The sequence below is a fragment of the Echinops telfairi genome, unplaced genomic scaffold (genome assembly GCF_000313985.2).
Source record: "Echinops telfairi isolate 266 unplaced genomic scaffold, ASM31398v2 ScPeMD7_7410;HRSCAF=8448, whole genome shotgun sequence".
Lineage (NCBI taxonomy): Eukaryota > Metazoa > Chordata > Mammalia > Afrosoricida > Tenrecidae > Echinops > Echinops telfairi.
In genome coordinates, this window is record NW_022111310.1 from 5,615,812 (window position 1) to 5,632,154 (window position 16,343).

Below are 16,343 nucleotides of genomic sequence, written 5' to 3' on the forward strand. Positions count from 1 at the left end.
GTTTTGAGAAACGATGTACAAATGCGCTTTACACAATTGATGTGTGTATGGATTGGGATAACAGTTGTATGAGCCCCTAATAAAATGTTAAAAAAGGAAAAAAAGACTCTAAGACAAGTGCAGGAAAGGATGCTCGAGTGGCGCTGTAGTACACCGCTGATAACATGAGAAAGACACAAGTTACACTGGTTCAGAGTGAGACGTTCTCCATTCTGCCCCAAACAGAAGACTTCAGTGAACCCAGCACTCCAAGCACCTTTGAGGACCGTAGCGTATGCTGTGTAAGGGCATGGGTGACAGCAAGGACAGTAAAGTGTTGATCAGGTATGAGGGCATGTAGGCAGCAGTTATAAGTCTAGAATGAGAGGATATTTAGTCATATGACTGAAGATGACCCGAAGCAGGCAGAGGCAAGGGATGTATGTGAAGGCAGGGTGGTAGAACTTACCTATTAATATCTGAGACATCTGCTATTAGCCAGCAGGATTGTGACCCAGAAAGGAGAGATTACGTGGATGAAGTGGTTGGCTGATGTTATTGATTAATGAATGTTGGCTCATTTTCCTTGTAGATAATTAAAGAAATACTTATACCTGAACTTTTTGACAAGGACGTAAGTTATTTTAATTATCCTTCTGTTCTGGTCAATGCATTTGTGTTATCCATTTTACAAATTTATAAGAGAACTTGAAATATATTAAGGCTTTTAAAAAATCCAGTTGTTATTGAGTTGATTCCAACTTCCATGCATGTCAGAGTACATCTACATATATGTATTTTTGCTTGATTTGGATAAAATATATAGGTATACAAACTAAAGAGCAGATGCATATAGCAATTCGGAAGACATAAAAATCAGCGGCCATTCTTAAATATTGTGAGATGCGGTTCTTTTTAATAAGATGCTTGTGAGTTTGCTAACACACGCACACACATACACCCAAACCCTCTAGTGATAATCATAAAACTACTCTGGTGCCTATTCAAGAGTCATCCAGCAATCATCTACTGTATGCTCATTTTATGGCAAGGATGTAAGAAATGACCAAGACCCTGGTTTCTCCCCTCAGTTCCATAGTTCACAAAACTAATGAGAATGTTGATACATTGTGAAAAATGTAACCAATGACACTCCATAATTTTTGTAGTAATGTTAAAATGGAATTGAATTTGTTTTCGTGGAAAACACAATTATATATATAATTGCTTAAAATTTTAAAAATTGATAATATATACTATTTTATAATTTAGGAAAGTCATAGTCTGGTCTTGAGATCAGCAGAAGAACCATCTGCAGACCCTAACCCTAACCTACTACCTAGTTTAATAGTTTTTATTTCTATTTTGTCCATGGCTGTTTTCAGCTTTCCCTGGCTGAGTTGAATAATTACAATAGACATCATATCACCTGCAAGCCTAAAACAGTTACTGATGTCTATGGAACACAAATGAACAAGCGGGTGCCTTTTAAAGTAACAGACCCATGTTTTCCCTGGCACAGTTCTGGAAGGCCTAGGAAGTCCAAATTAGGATCTCAACCATGCTGATGTCTTCTTTGTGCCTAGCCCAAGCGGTGCTTGGTTTCCCTCACTGCCTTGTCCATGACCTTTACTTGACATCTGTCTGACTGTATTCTATTCTTTTTAGTAACTATGAAGTGGTTGATATGCCATTCGCTTCCCCCTGCATTTCCACTTGAGTGTCCACACCGGTACAGAGGGTAGGGTTTCAACACAGCAGGACACTCTGTTTCAGAACCTACCCCACGGCAGTGAGTTTGGTTTGGTTTGGTTTGGTTTGGGATAGGACATGAAGCAATCCATAACAGCTATCTAGGCCTTAACAGAAAAAAAGGTGTTCTAACCACTGGTCCAGTTGACAAGACAGGCAAGTAAACAGGAAATTACAATGGAATGCAGAAGTACATCAAAAATAAAAGTGCTAGAAATACACCGAAGGTGCACCTGTAACCACGGGGAAGGCTTCCTGAAGGAGGTATCTCGAAGTGGAGCTTGAGCACGGGGCAGGGATTAGTTGGATAAAGAAGCACGGAAAGGCCTTTTAAGAAGGAAACAGTGGTATGCTTACCTGGCAGGGAGATGCCATGATCACAAAGGTGGTTTTCCCAGGGTGAGGCTCACCCATTGCACGCTGGGTGTGCTGACTCCTGCGATTTCCCCAAATGTGGGAAACTCGACTGCATAATTTGTGGTAGTGGGGGACTGCGTCCGCACTCTCCCCAAGGGGAAAAACAAAGAAAGAAACCCTTACATATAAATATATCTCCTTCGTGGAACTGCAAGGTAAAAAAAATTCATGACGACAAGCATTTTTAACTGATTTATCCACCGAAGACTACAATTGTTTGAAACTATGTATGGCTCATCAACCCACTGCCATTGAGTTGCCTCTGATTCATACTGACCTCATATAGGGTTTTCAAGGCTGTAAATCTTTGGGGAACAAGTAGTCTCAACTTTTTCCCAAGAAGCAACTGGTGGGTTTGGAACACTGACCTGGTGGCTACTAGTCCAAAACGTATCCAACAGCACTATAAAATGAGGACCTAATGTCGGGGGTTTAAGTGGAGAGAAAATGTTTTGAGAATGATGTACAAATGCGCTTTACACAATTGATGTGTGTCTGGATTGCTATAACAGTTGTATGAGCCCCTAATAAAATGTTTTAAATAAATAAATAAAATGCCTCATATTATGGAAATGTAACTAACTGGCCATTGGGTGAAATGTGTGTGTGTGTGTGTGTGTGTGTGTGTGTGTGTGTGTGTGTGTGTGACTGTGCTCAGCCACGGGGGCACAAAGAAAACAGAAGATATTAGGAAGCTGTTTCCAGGGATCTAAATGCAAGATGATGGTGGATGGATGGTGATAGTGAAAGTGGAAGGAGGCAAGTAGGTGAATAGGAGAGACGTGGGCAGAAGGAACAAGGCTAGGGGCTGCTGCCCAGGTGAATTTCAGATATTCTGCCTTTGCTCAGATGGCTTGAACTCTCTCTGTTACCTATAGTTCATTATCATCTGTGTCTTCCCTCTCCACTATGTTGAAGCACAGCTGGGCACAGAAATTTAAAGCATTGCTTTTTGTTTCTCAGTCTTCCCTCACAGAACAGCTCTTCCACATACAGAACCAACTTCCCCTAGAAGCCTAAACATAAGGGATGCTACGAATTATGTGACAATATGGAACGATGCAGAAAATTATTGAAGTTGTCAACAAATTGCTATGTTGCAGTGGGCAAATCCTGATAAAAACCTCTTTGAAAGCAAAGATGTCATTTTAAGGACTAAGGTGTCCTAACCCAAGCCATGACCTTGTCAATTGCTTCACATGCATGTGAAAGTTGGACAATGAGAAAGGAGAGCAGAAGCACTGGTACCTTCAAACTGTAGTGTTGGTGAGAATCATCGAATACATCAAGAACTTCCAGAAAAGTGAACCAATCAATCTAAGGAAAAATAAAACCATAACACATCTTAGAAGTGAGGATGATGAGACTTTGGCTCACTTAAAATGGAAAGACCTGTCGGAAGAAAATTATATCATGATGGGTAAAGTCAGCAAAAAAACCTTAGTGTGGTACTTACATAATTTCATGGCAACTTGATGAAGAGAGTGAAGGGGTGGGGCTTAGCTTGTCAATCAGGTCCCAGCCTGATGATGCTTCCTGGTGGGTGTGGCCTTCCCATGAGTATTCTAGGAACTTCCTCTCTTTCTCCCTGGAGGTCTGCCGCACTCTCTCTCTGCTTCACCTTCCTGTTGAACAGCCACACTTAGAGAGCTGGAGAAGGAAGTGCTGAGATGCTTCCACCAGCATTGGATCCACAAGACTTTCCACCCCACTAGCCTGTGATCTTCCCACATTCGGCATCATAGCATGTGGAATTTATGGACTAGTATCTGGCATGTAGGCTAATAGCACATTTATGGATTTGATCTGGACTGGGGTAGGATGTTTTCTCAATATACAATTGCTCTTTGATATAAAGCTCTCTCTTACAGACATATGAGTGTCTCTGGATTTTGATTTTCTAGTCAACCAGGTCACGTTTACTAACACACTTAATGAGATGGATGGACGCCGTTGCTCCAACAATGGACTCAAACATACTCATGATCATGAAGATTGCAGGGCCTGGCAACATTTCACTGATGTGCATAATTATGGTTGCCATGAGTCACAGTGGACTCCATGGCCACAACAGCAACAGTGAAGGAAGTCTATGAAAGCATCTTGCTGAGATATTTCAACGGAGATGTCATTCTATCAGGCAGAAGGCAGGGAAGATAAATTGGCGCAGATCCACTAGGTTTTGAGAAGCTGGGGGCTTTGGCTTACCACAGTGGAGGCCGGCTAGGTTCTAACCTTAGCCCTGTCTTGGCCAGAGCCAGGATCATTTGGAGCTGGCTCAGGGGCTTTGTCTCAACACAGCCACAACTTGCGGTGCCTCAGGTCAGGGATTAAACCCCTCCAGCCCTATGGTCAGAGATCAGGGCTCGGCAATATTGACACTTTTGTTTCCCTCTCTTCTCTCTATCCCCCCACAGTCTCAGTGGGCTTAGTTTTGTTTTTCTATTCTTTTAATTTTTTTTCGTTTTCTCTTCCCTTTTCTCTCACATGCCATTGCTGACCTCCAGACCACTCCCATTAGCCTAGGGCATTTATGACTGGTCTCCACCCAGCTGGGAAAGCTCCACCCTCTGCAGTATTCTCAAGTGTGGGGAGAGCCCGCCCACCCTCCACCAGGGAATACCTGGCCCAACTTCTTCCCTGGGAAATTCCTCTCCCACCCTGTGCATTACTAAACACATGGCTGGAGAAATCCCTCCCACTTTCTTCAGGGGAAATCCTGCATTCAAGGCTGGGGGAGTTCCTATCCCTCCTCTGTGGTCCGACATGACTGAGGGAATTTCCTCCTGCCTACCGTAGTGCCTCACATGGTCTAAGGCAGCTCATCCAACAGACGCAAACATTCCACAATGCTGTGGGAACTTCTGCCCAACCTCCATAGCAATCTACCTGACCAGGGAAATTCTGCCCACCATTTATGGTGCTCTACACCGAAGCGGGCAACCTGCCACCCTTCTGTGGCACACCCATTGCAGCAGGCACCCCTGCATGCCCTCTTCAGTGTCCCAAGCTGCCATGGGCCACACCATCACGGCTTCTTCTGAGATCACCCAGTACAGTACCATCCTCGTGGATCCACAATCACCCAACCAGTGTCCCCTGAGAGGACCATCCAACTTTCCCTCCAAATAACAGAATACTGGCTGACTAGGGAAAGAGTGAAGCCACAGAAGGATAAAGTGGTAGGCCAATTCCATAGTGAAATTATCTGCAGGCAGTTCGAAGGAGTATTCCTAGGAGACTCCCAGAAAGAACCAGTGCTCTTAGACTCCCTGGAAAATGGCACCTGGCTCCTCTAAAACAACACAACGCAAACAGCCATCGGCCCCAATGATCTCAACAACAAAAAATAGGAGAAACAAGAGCCAATGGTAGAAGATGTCCTGAACCTAACGATGTGCATAGAAGCAGCAGCCATTGATCAGCCACAGAAATAAATTTTCAGAATGCTGCTTGGAGTCATACAGGATATGAGGGAAACAACACAGAAAAAAGGATGAACTGATAGGAGAGATAAATCCATACACCAAAAGGAAATACAGGAGCTTAGGGATGAGATAACAAAAACCAGTAGCAGACTCATGAACTTCGCAAAATGACTGGAGGAAGCAGAGAACTGCACCAGTGACCTAGAGGACAGCAAACAAAAATCTAATAAAATCATCAGAGAAGCTGAAGAAAGCCTAAGAGCTATGTCTGATGTTATGAAGAAGTACAACATCAAAATAATTGGATTACCGGAGGAAGACACAACAAAGAAGTCATTTGCAACAATAGTCAGAGAATTCTTGGAGGAAAATTTCCACAGCTTAATGAATGAAAACCAGGCAGCCATTCAGTGGGCTGAAAAAACACCAGCTAGACTGAATCCTAACAAGAAGTCACAAAGGCACCTAATAGTTAAACTATCCAACTTTGAGGAAAAGGACAAAATCATGAGAGCAGCTAGGGAAAAACAAGCAATTACATATGAAGTTTCCCAGTTAAGAATATGCTCAGACCTATCAGCAGACACTATGAAGAAGAAGAGAGAGTAGAGTAATATATTCTAAAAGTTGAAGGAAAATAATGCAAACCCAAGAATACTCTACCCAGTCAAATTATCTATCAAGATATATGGAGAAGAGTCTTCCCAGACAAGGAAAAACTCAAAGAATATGTTAGAAGAAACCCAGCCCTACAAAAGATGTTTGCCTACCCAGTAAGGGCAGAAGAACAACACTCAGCAGGCCACCACATAGAACATAAGAGACCACCACATAGAACAACCTCACCCAGAGGGCAACAAAGAGAAAACAGACCCCAAGATAGCATTGGCTTAAGGGTGGAAAGAAGTCAAGAATGAAACACACACACACACACACACACACACACACACACACACACACACAAACGCTCGCATGCACATATGCACAAGACACTGATAAGAAAGGGAGGTAGGAAAACACCAAAGACAAAAGGTATAAGACGACATTACAGACTCCATAAATGGAGATAATAACCCTGAATATCAGTGGACTGAACTCAAGCATTAAAAGACTGAGGCTAGGAGACTGGCTTAGAATCTGCTGCCCACAGGAGATACATCTCAAGACTATAGAAAAAAATAGGCAGAGAATCAAAGCCTGGAGAAAGGTATACCAAGCAAACAGCAAGTCAAAAAAAACAGGGGTTGCAGTCCTAATTCGGATAAAATTGGCCTCAAAGTGCAAACCATAAAAAGAGATGAGGGACACTATATAATGCTCAAGGGAATGGTAGACAAAGAAACACTAAGTTTTTAAACATATATTCCCCGAATGAGAGACCCACTGAATATGTCAACTAAGCACTTCAAAAGTTCTAAAAATAATCACAGGCTCAACAATTATAGTAGGTAACTTCAGTACACCGCTCTTACAAAGCTAGATCACAGGAAAAGAAACTCAACAAAGAGGCTATTGATCTAAACACTACAATTACACAATTTGACCTGATCGATATTTACAGAGCTCTTCATCCAAATCCAGTTCTTTCAGGCCTGCATGGCACATATTCGATGACAGACAACATGCTGGTGCATAAGGCGAATCTATATAAATTTAAGCACATTGATATCATGCAGACCTCTCTCTCTCTGACCGTTGTGCCATAAGCTGTAAATCAACAAAAGGAAGAGGAAAAGAACAAGAGCAAACAATTGGAGAATAAATAACTATTGCAAAAGGACAGTGCACTGGCCCAGATCAGAGATGAAACTAGGAAATTTCTAAAAACTAATGAGAATGAGAACACGACGTACCAAAACTTATGGGGCACAACAAAGTTGATTATCAGAGGAAGTTAGGTAGCAATACAAGCACACATGAAAAAGGAAGAGAGACTTATGTTTGATATGTTGGCACAAAATTTACAGCAACAAGAGCAGAGTCAGCCGGACTAGTATTAACAGCAAAAGAACAGAAATAATATAAATCACTCCCCCCAGAAGAATTTACTTCATCAGGGGACAGCACTGAAGCTACAGCTCAGGGAGAGGGCCATGTATGATCAGAGCACACAGGAGCAAATGAAGGAGGAGAAAGAGAGAGTGGAGCACATCCTGGCCCACCAATCCTTGAGGACGATATCCCTGCTCAGAGCAGCCAATGCACAGAGAAGACCATATGGCCAGCCCCACTATGAGACACAAGATCCCTCAATGACCCATAGTCCTACAGACGACAACACTGGAGACAGTGTGGGAATTGTTCCCAATCTGACCCCACCACACCGAGGCCAAACACTGAGGATGTGCAACAGAAGAGTAAGGGGAACAGAGCAGGGAACTCCCAAGGGAGTAGAAAAAATAGACTTTGGGGCCAGGACATGGCACCCTATCAGACTTGATCAGAAAACACTCCTAAAGGTCAACAAACAGACCTTGAACTATTTATACGCTTTTTGTTGTTGTTGTTAGTATTTTTGTTGTCGTTTTGTTTTATTTTGTCAATTTGTTTTGCTCTATCTTCTTTTTTGTGTGTATATTATTATCTCTGCAGGTCTATTTAGATAAAATAGGCGGGATAAACCATCTGGAGGAGAAAACAACTGGACCAATGGTTCTGGGAGTACATAGGAGAGAGGGAGGTGGGGGAAAGGAAGTGGTGCTATCAAACCCAGGGACAAGGGAACAACAAGTGATCCAAAATGAGTGGCAAGGAGGGTGTAAGAGGCCTGGTATGGATTGATCAAGGGCAACGTAACTGAGAGGAATTACTGAAACCCAAATGAAAGCTGAGCATGATAGTGGGACAAGAGAAAAGTAAAAGGAAATAGAGGAAAGAACTAGGAGGCAAAGGGCATTTATAGAGGTCTAAATACAGGTATGTACATATGTAAATATATTTACATATGATGATGGGGCAATAGATGTATGTGCATACATTTATAGGTTTAGTATTAAGGTAGCAGATGGACATTGGGCCTCCACTCAAGTACTCCCTCAATGCAAGAACACTTTGTTCTATTAAACTGGCATTCCATGATGCTCACCTTCCCAACATGATCACTGAAGACAAAGCAGGTGCATAAGCAAATGTGATGAAGAAAGCTAATGATGCCCAGCTATCAAAAGATATAGCATCTGGGGTCTTAAAAGCTTGAAGATAAACAAGTGACCATCCAGTTCAGAAGCAACAAAGTCCACATGAGAAGCACACCAGCCTGTGTGACCACGAGGTATCCATAGGATCAGATATTAGGCATCAAAGAACCAAAAAATCATATTGTTGTGAATGAGGGGGAGTGTGGAGTGGGGACCCAAAACCTATCTCTAGGCAATTGGACATCCCCTTACAGAAGGCTCACAGAGAGTAGATGAGCCAGTCAGGGTGCAGTGTAGCAACGATGAAACATACAACTTTCCTCTAATTCTTAAATGCTTCCCCACCCCCACCCTCTGCCACTATCATGATCCCTATTCTACCTTCCAAATTCAGCTAGACCAGAGGATGTACACTGGTACAGATAGGAACTGGAAACAGGGAATCCAGGACAGATGATCCCTTCAGAATCAGTGGTGAGAGTGGCAATCCTGGGAGGGTGGAGGGAGGGTGGGGTAAAGAGGGGGAGCCAATTACAAGACCTCCTCCCTGCAGGACGGACAACAGAAAAGTGGGTGAAGGGAGACATCAGACAGTGTAAGACATGACAAAATAATAATAATTTATGAATTATCAAGGGTTCATGAGGGAAGGAAGAGCAGGGAGGGAGGGTAAATACTGAGGAGCTGATACCAAGGGCTCAAGAGGAAAACAAATGTTTTGAAAATGATGAAGGCAACAAATGTACAAATGTGCTTGACACGATGGATATATGCATGGATTGTGATAAGAGTTGTACGAGCCGCCAATAAAATGATTTTTTTTTTTAAATAGAAAAGGTAACATCTGAACAGACTTGATGGAGGTGATAAGATTGCTCCTCTCTGTGATGGCAGGCATGATTTGGAGTGACGAGACAGATTAATCTATCATACATATTGCTTTATTTGAATCCTGTTTATATAAAGCTATCTTTAAGAGGCAGTCTGCACCATGGCAGACAGGGTGAATATGGCAATTGCCAAAGTGGTGGGACCTTCGTCAATTAGATTCTCTTCACCTTTTGAACTAGCAGTTCAAACTCTTGCAAACTGCCAGTTCTGAACTCATCTAAAGTGGGTAAAAACCATCCGAAAATTTTGAAGATTCGCCTAAAAGACTTTTAAAAGTCAAAGACAACGTTAACAAATCACCTGACTTTTAGTACTCATGAGAATCTCGTGGTATTTTCGCTCAATGCAACAGCATATCATTCCACCTTGACCTAACAAAGCATTTTAATTGGTGAACCAATCACAGCTGTGAAGGAAGACCACGACGCAGAAATGCAAGCACTGGGAGAAGAGCTGGCTACACAGAGGAACACGATTGCTTGCCAACAGTGGGGTTTTAAGTGGGAACTGGTAGAAATCAAGAAATGATACAAGTCAATGAAATAAAAGGGAGAGGACATTTCCAACACAAAGACTAAATAGAAAGGTGCACAGTGGAACCCAGACACTGCAAAAGAACATAATGAGCAAGCTGGTGGGTACCAACTACAAAATGAAATGATGACAAGGACAGGGATAATAAAAGGTTAGAGAGAAAAGTGTCAATATCAAATTATGGGCCAAGATCATCATTGAAGCCCACCCCGAAGAAAATTAAATAATGGAAAATGAATGAAACAATTTATAATTTGTGAAGACTTCTGCCCTAGTGTACTACAAAATTTCACCCAGAGAGCTCAAACCCAAGACATCTCCTAATAATACTATTGGGCGTCATAAAATAAGAAAGAATACAGGGCGGCCCCAATCCCAAATACATGGACTCCTCCTCCCCGCAGAAGAATTCACTTCAAAGGACAGCACTGAGGCTACAGCTCATGGAGAAGGTCATGTCTCATCAGAGCACAGGAGCAAATGAAGAGGGAAGGAGAGAGAGAACACATTCTGGCCCACCAAGCCCCGAGGATGATATTCCTGCTCAGAGTAGCCAATGCATGGAAAGGACCATAGGGCTGGCCCCACCACGAGACAAGACATCCCTCACTGATCCATATCTATATGTATGTGTACTGGTATGGGTGTGCACACATATATATTCATAGGAGACAATGTCACAAATGCTTTCCAGACATAACCAAATTCATGGCAAGGCTTGTTTTCTGAGAGGCATAGAATCTCAGGACCCTTGTCCTGGGACTCCATCAGTAGGCCAGTCTGGGAGGTTTCTCCAGTGGGTAATACCTTGGCTCTTGGCTTCCCATGACCAAAGAATCCACGTTGAAGCAGGTTTGTAATCCAAGGGGGTTTTTATGAAGGATGGAACAAGCTTCAAGTTTTACACTGTCAGAAGGGTTCACAACTGGGCACTAGCAACCTCGTGGAAGTGCACCCACGTGTGCAGAACTGGGGGGTATCCCAGGGGCCAGAGAGTGCATGAGGCATAAGAGCAAAGGGGGGGCAAGTAGAGAGAGAAAGTACAGTGGTGGCACTAGGGGAGGCAAACAAGAGAGTGTCAGAACATGCTCCCTGCCTTGATTCTGTCCCACCCCCTGGCTGGGGGAAGGCGTGTTGAAGGTATTGGCTGACCGCATTGGCTGGGTTGAGCCCACCTGGGTGATGTCCTCAGCCTGGGCCTAGTTTGAACCACCCTGGTATAGCTCCCACCTGGCTCAGGGCTTGAATAGGAGCATGCTCAGTTTGGGGTCTTCACAGGTGTCTAAGGGTTGCCTAATTTCCTTCCAACCTCTTCTAGGGGCCTTTGCAGGCATGGGAGGGATGACCCCGTCCCTAAATCTAGCTACCTAACAGGTCCTGCATCCGAACAAGGTGAGTATCTTCTGGGATCATAAACATTTGCAGACATTTAACACACAGCATTTTGTCTCTACTCGTGAGGAGCAGAAGAAAAAAAAGGCCAACGTGGCCCAGAAGAAATTAGTTTACAGAGGTAATAGTCTTTACAAACCATGACCTCCTCCACCCGGAGAGTAGAGCACCAAAATGGTGGCTCTGGTGAGGGCCTGGACCCTGATAGGATGGGGGGGAATACAGAACAAAATTTTTTAAAACTTCAAAATGAGACTCTAATTTATTAGTAAACTTTCACCAAATATATATATATATACATATATATACACACACACATACATATATATATATAAAAGTGAGACTGTGGGTCTAGTTATCTTCTGCTACTATAACCTAGATACCACAAGTGAGTGTTTAGGTGTTTTTTTTGTCTCAAAACCATTTTATTGAGAGCTAATATGGATATCATACCATTCCATAGTTTAATCACATCGAGCAGTATTGATGATTGCTACCATATTCCGTTTCAAAACATGTTGTTCCTTCTTGAGCTCCTCGATATCCACTGCCCTTTACTCTCCCACCTCTCCCACCCTACCCCCACCCCACCCCTTCTTCTACTGTTGTCTCTGAAGGTTCATCAATCCTGGGTTTCATATACCGTAAAACAGAAAAACACAGAGCAAAGATTCAAGAAAATACTTCAGTGGCAAACCCATTATGAAAAAGGAAAAGATTTAAAACCAGGTCAGGCCCAGAGTCCATCAAAGTGGGGATCAAAGACAAGGTTTTAACTGTTCAAATCAGATTGAACATTTTGATCTCCTATAATCACCTCGCCAATACTCCGGGTAGTAGCCAGTTTATTCTCATCCCTCAATGATGACTAGAAGGAAGCCACTTGAGGCTGATTGTGTGAGTCTGGGTAGACTTGAGAAACAAATTCATGGACACTCATGTGTATAAGAAAGAGGTTTGTATACAAGAACAATTGAATATTGAGAAAACATCCCAGCCCAGTCCAGATCAAGTTCATAAATCTGATATTAGCACATATGTCTGATACCACTCTTAAAGTCCTCTTCAGACTCATGAAACACATGCAATGATGCCAAATGCAGGAAGATCACAGGCCAGTGGGTGCAAAGTCCTGGGGATCCTGTGGCGGTAGAAGCATCTCAGCACTGGCGGGCGTCTCCACGTGGCTCTTCTAGTTCCCAGGGCATGCAGTCTTTCAGCATTGTGCCATATGCCCTGTTAGTAGAACATCTCTCAGGGAGTGAGTCTTGAGTCTTATCAGTAGAGAGTCTCCAAGGAAGTGAGGAGAGAGAGAGTGTCTCCCGTCTCCAAGGAAAATTTCCTAGAACCCTCAGGAGAAAGCCATGCCCACACAGAGGCCTCATTGGCTATGACCCAAATGACAGACTACACCTCTTCACTCTTAATCCTCTCAAGTCCCAAACTGACACCAGATTAGGTAACTACCACATTTCTTTTCTTTTTTAAAGATCATTCTCTTGGGAGCTCTTACATTTCTTATAACAATCCATACATCAATTGTATCAAACATATTTGTACATATGTTGCCATCATTATTTTCTAAACATTTACTTTCAATTTGAGCCCTTGGTGTCAGCTCCTCTTTTTCCCCCTGCCCCTTCCCACCCTCATGAACCCTTGATAAATTATTAATTATTATTTTCAAATTTTACACTGACCGCTGTCTCCCTTCCCACACGGTTTCTTCCCCACTCCTCTCCCCACCTCCTCCCTACCCTCCTGATATCACTACTCCGACTTCTATTCCTGAAGGGTTTATCTGACCTGGATTCCGTGTGTCATGAGCTCTTATCTGTACCTGTGTACATGCTCCTGTCTAACCCTCAGTGAAAGGAAGGATTGAGGTCATGATAGTGGGGTGTGAGGAAGCCTCAACAAACCAGAGGAATAATGTGTGTTTCACTGGTGTTATACTGTGCCCGGTTGACTTATCCCTTCCTTGTGACCCTTCTGTGAGGGGATGTCCCATTGTCTAAGATAGGTTTGGGTCTCTGCTCCGACTCCTCTCGTTCTCAACAATATGGCTTCTGTTTGTTCATTGGGTTTGGGTCTTCTGATGCCTGTTACCTGATCCCGTCGACACCTCATGATTGCACAGGCTGGTGTGCTTATTCCATGTGGACTTGTTGCTTCTCTGCTAGATGGCCGCTTGTGTAACTTCAAGCCTTTAAGACCCCAGATGTTATATCTTTTGATAGCTGGGCACCATCGTTTCCTTCAGCACATTTGCTGGTGCACCTATCTTATCTTCAGCGATTGTGCCTGGAGGGTGAGCATCACAGAATGCCAGGTTGTTAGAACAAAGTGTTCTTGCATTGAGGGAGGGCTTGAGCAGAGGCCCAAATCCATCCACTTCCTCAATGTATTGCCATATAAATATATGTACACAGGCCAATACCTCTATTTTTATGAATTAATACATTTACATAAGTGCACACCTATGTTTATACTTCTATCCATAGCTTTCCTTCCTAGATCTTTCCTCTGTTTCCTTTTCCCTTCCTCTTTTTCCACCATCACACTCGCCCTTCTTCTGCCTCTTAGTAATTCCTCTCAGCTAGATGGCTCTTGCTCCAACACCACTAGGATAGCTACGTCATCCTCCTCGTTGTTGATTTTAATTCCCTAGTTGTTCCCCTGTCTGTGGCCTTGTTTGCTCACTGCTCCCTTCCCCCGCCTCCTCCTCCCCTGAAGTCCCTCTGGAACTGCTTGTCCTGTTGCGTTCTCGTTGGGCTTGCTTCCCATGCCTATCATGCATAGGTAGGCAAACCAACAACAATGCAGGCAATAGAGAAAGAAAGCAAAAGCCTGAATAAAAAGAGAAAAGAAAAAACATGTATATAAAAAATAATAATACCTAGCCCCCTCCCCCCAAAAAAAACTAAACGAAAAAGCATAGACAATTCCAGGTTTATCCACTCACCTGTAGGACTATCTCCCTACTGGTCCTGGGGGGTTCTGGGAACTGCCCCTCCTAGCCTGAAGTCTATTTGGGGGGATCCTCAGGTGCTTTGTGGCTTTGCTTTGCTCTCATTGCTAATCAGTTATGTTCCCTTCTTGGTTTCCCCACTGCGGGGGTGGGGGGGTGGGGGGGGGGGGGGGGGGGGGGGGGGGGGGGGGGGGGGGGGGGGGGGGGGGGGGGGGGGGGGGTGGGGGGGGGGGGGGGGGGGGGGTGGGGGGGGGGTGTTCAGACTACACTCACTCCCAGCCATGTGTCTCCAGTATTGTCCTCTGTCTCGGTATGCTCCAGCCAGGGGACATCATGTCTGGAGCTGTTCTTGGCCCCACAGGCTTCTCTGTGCCTTAGCAGCTCCATACACCGACATTGTCCTTAGGGCTTAGTATGCTGACATGGGGTCTAGAACCTCACTCTCTATTTTTCCTTGGTTTGCTTCCTGTGGGCATGGCATGCCAGCCCCTCTCCCCAACCTGTAGCTTTACTGTTGTCCTCTGCAGCACATACTTCTAGGGAGGGTCAGTTGCCTCTGATTGGGGCCGGCCCTGTAGCCCTCTCTGTTCACGTGCTGCTCCCTGCGGTTACATTGCCCTCAAGGTTTAGTGTGCTGTGGTGGGGTCTGCATGCACACTCCCAATTCTGTGGAGACATAACCAAGACTCTCCTCCTGGGGGGGTTAACCCCCTGCTTTCCCAGTGTCATCATTTCCCACTATTTCCCCCCTTTTCTCCCTTCCCCTTCTCCCCGTTCCTCTTCTTTGGGTTGCAATGACATGTACATCCTTGCGTTTGGCCTGTCCCCCACCCGACTGCCTATATACCAGCCCATATAGTGGGAGCTAAGTGGCTTTTCTTCTATACCTACTGTGCTGATTATATTTTACCTCAGAGGACTCATGTTGTACTTTTCCTTTTGTGATTGGCTAACTTCACTTTGCATAATTTCCTCCAACTCTTCCCATGAAGCAATGTGCTTCATGTGATCATCAGGGCTTTTTAGTCATGCATAACGTAAGTGCGCCATTATGTGTATGTGCCAGTTTTCTAATCTACTCAGCTATCAATGGGAATTTAGGTTGTTTCCAACTCTTTGCGATTGTGAATTGAACCACAATAAACAGTGGAGTGCAGATGACTGGTTGTGGTCTATTTTTTACCTCTTCTGGGTATATGCTCAGCAGAGGGATAGCTGGGTCATAAGGTAGCTCAATTTCCACTTGCTGTAAATATTGCCTGATCACTTTCCACAGAGGCTGTACATATCTACCTGACCACCAGCAGTGGAGGAGAGTTCCTATCTTGCCACATCCCTCCAACATTTGTTGCTCTCTGATTGTCTGATTTGTGCTATCCCCAAGGGTGTTTGTTAGCTGGTATCTCAAAGTTGTTTTAATTTGCATTTCTCTGATGGCTAATGGTCAGGAGCACTTTCTCATATGTTTATTGGCCATTCAGGTCTCCTCCCTAGTGAAACTTCTGTTCAGGTCTTTTGCCTGCTTCCTCAGGGGTTAACTGTTTTCCTCTTTTGCAGGCCAGGAGGGTACTGTAGATTTTAGTAATAAGCCCTTTGTCTGTTGTGTCATTGCTAAAAATTCTCTCCCAGTCTGTGGGTTGCCTTGTTAACCTCTTGGTGAAGCCTTTACACACACACAGATGTTTTATCCTAAATATATCCCACTTGTCGATTTCAGGTTCACCTGTGTGTACCCTTCCCTATGCAGTTAGCCTATGTATTCCCTGAGCCAAAGTTCTTAGGTTTGTCCTGATTCCTTCGTTGATGGTCCTGATAGTTTGTCGGGGTTTAACATCTAGGTCT

General features: G+C 44.0%; 1 protein-coding gene, 1 long non-coding RNA gene and 1 other non-coding gene across 3 annotated transcripts in view; 1 reads left to right on the plus strand and 2 right to left on the minus strand.

The window, feature by feature from the left end:
• LOC101654956 (acyl-coenzyme A amino acid N-acyltransferase 2-like) overlaps window positions 1-2,115 on the minus strand; it is a 13,544-nt gene extending 11,429 nt beyond the window's left edge. Inside the window, exon 1 of the mRNA XM_045296605.1 lies at window positions 2,089-2,115. The gene's annotated coding sequence lies outside the window, so the exon portion shown is untranslated. The remainder of the gene's footprint in view (window positions 1-2,088) is intronic.
• On the plus strand, window positions 2,081-2,243 carry LOC115871887. The gene has a single exon (XR_004047529.1). It is a non-coding gene; the product is annotated as a U1 spliceosomal RNA (small nuclear RNA).
• On the minus strand, window positions 2,200-3,618 carry LOC123522435. Its single transcript, XR_006680711.1, has 3 exons — window positions 3,605-3,618; window positions 3,397-3,465; window positions 2,200-2,235 (listed from the first exon to the last, which is right to left on the minus strand). It is a non-coding gene; the product is annotated as an uncharacterized LOC123522435 (long non-coding RNA).
• Window positions 3,619-16,343: the final 12,725 nt, after the last annotated feature.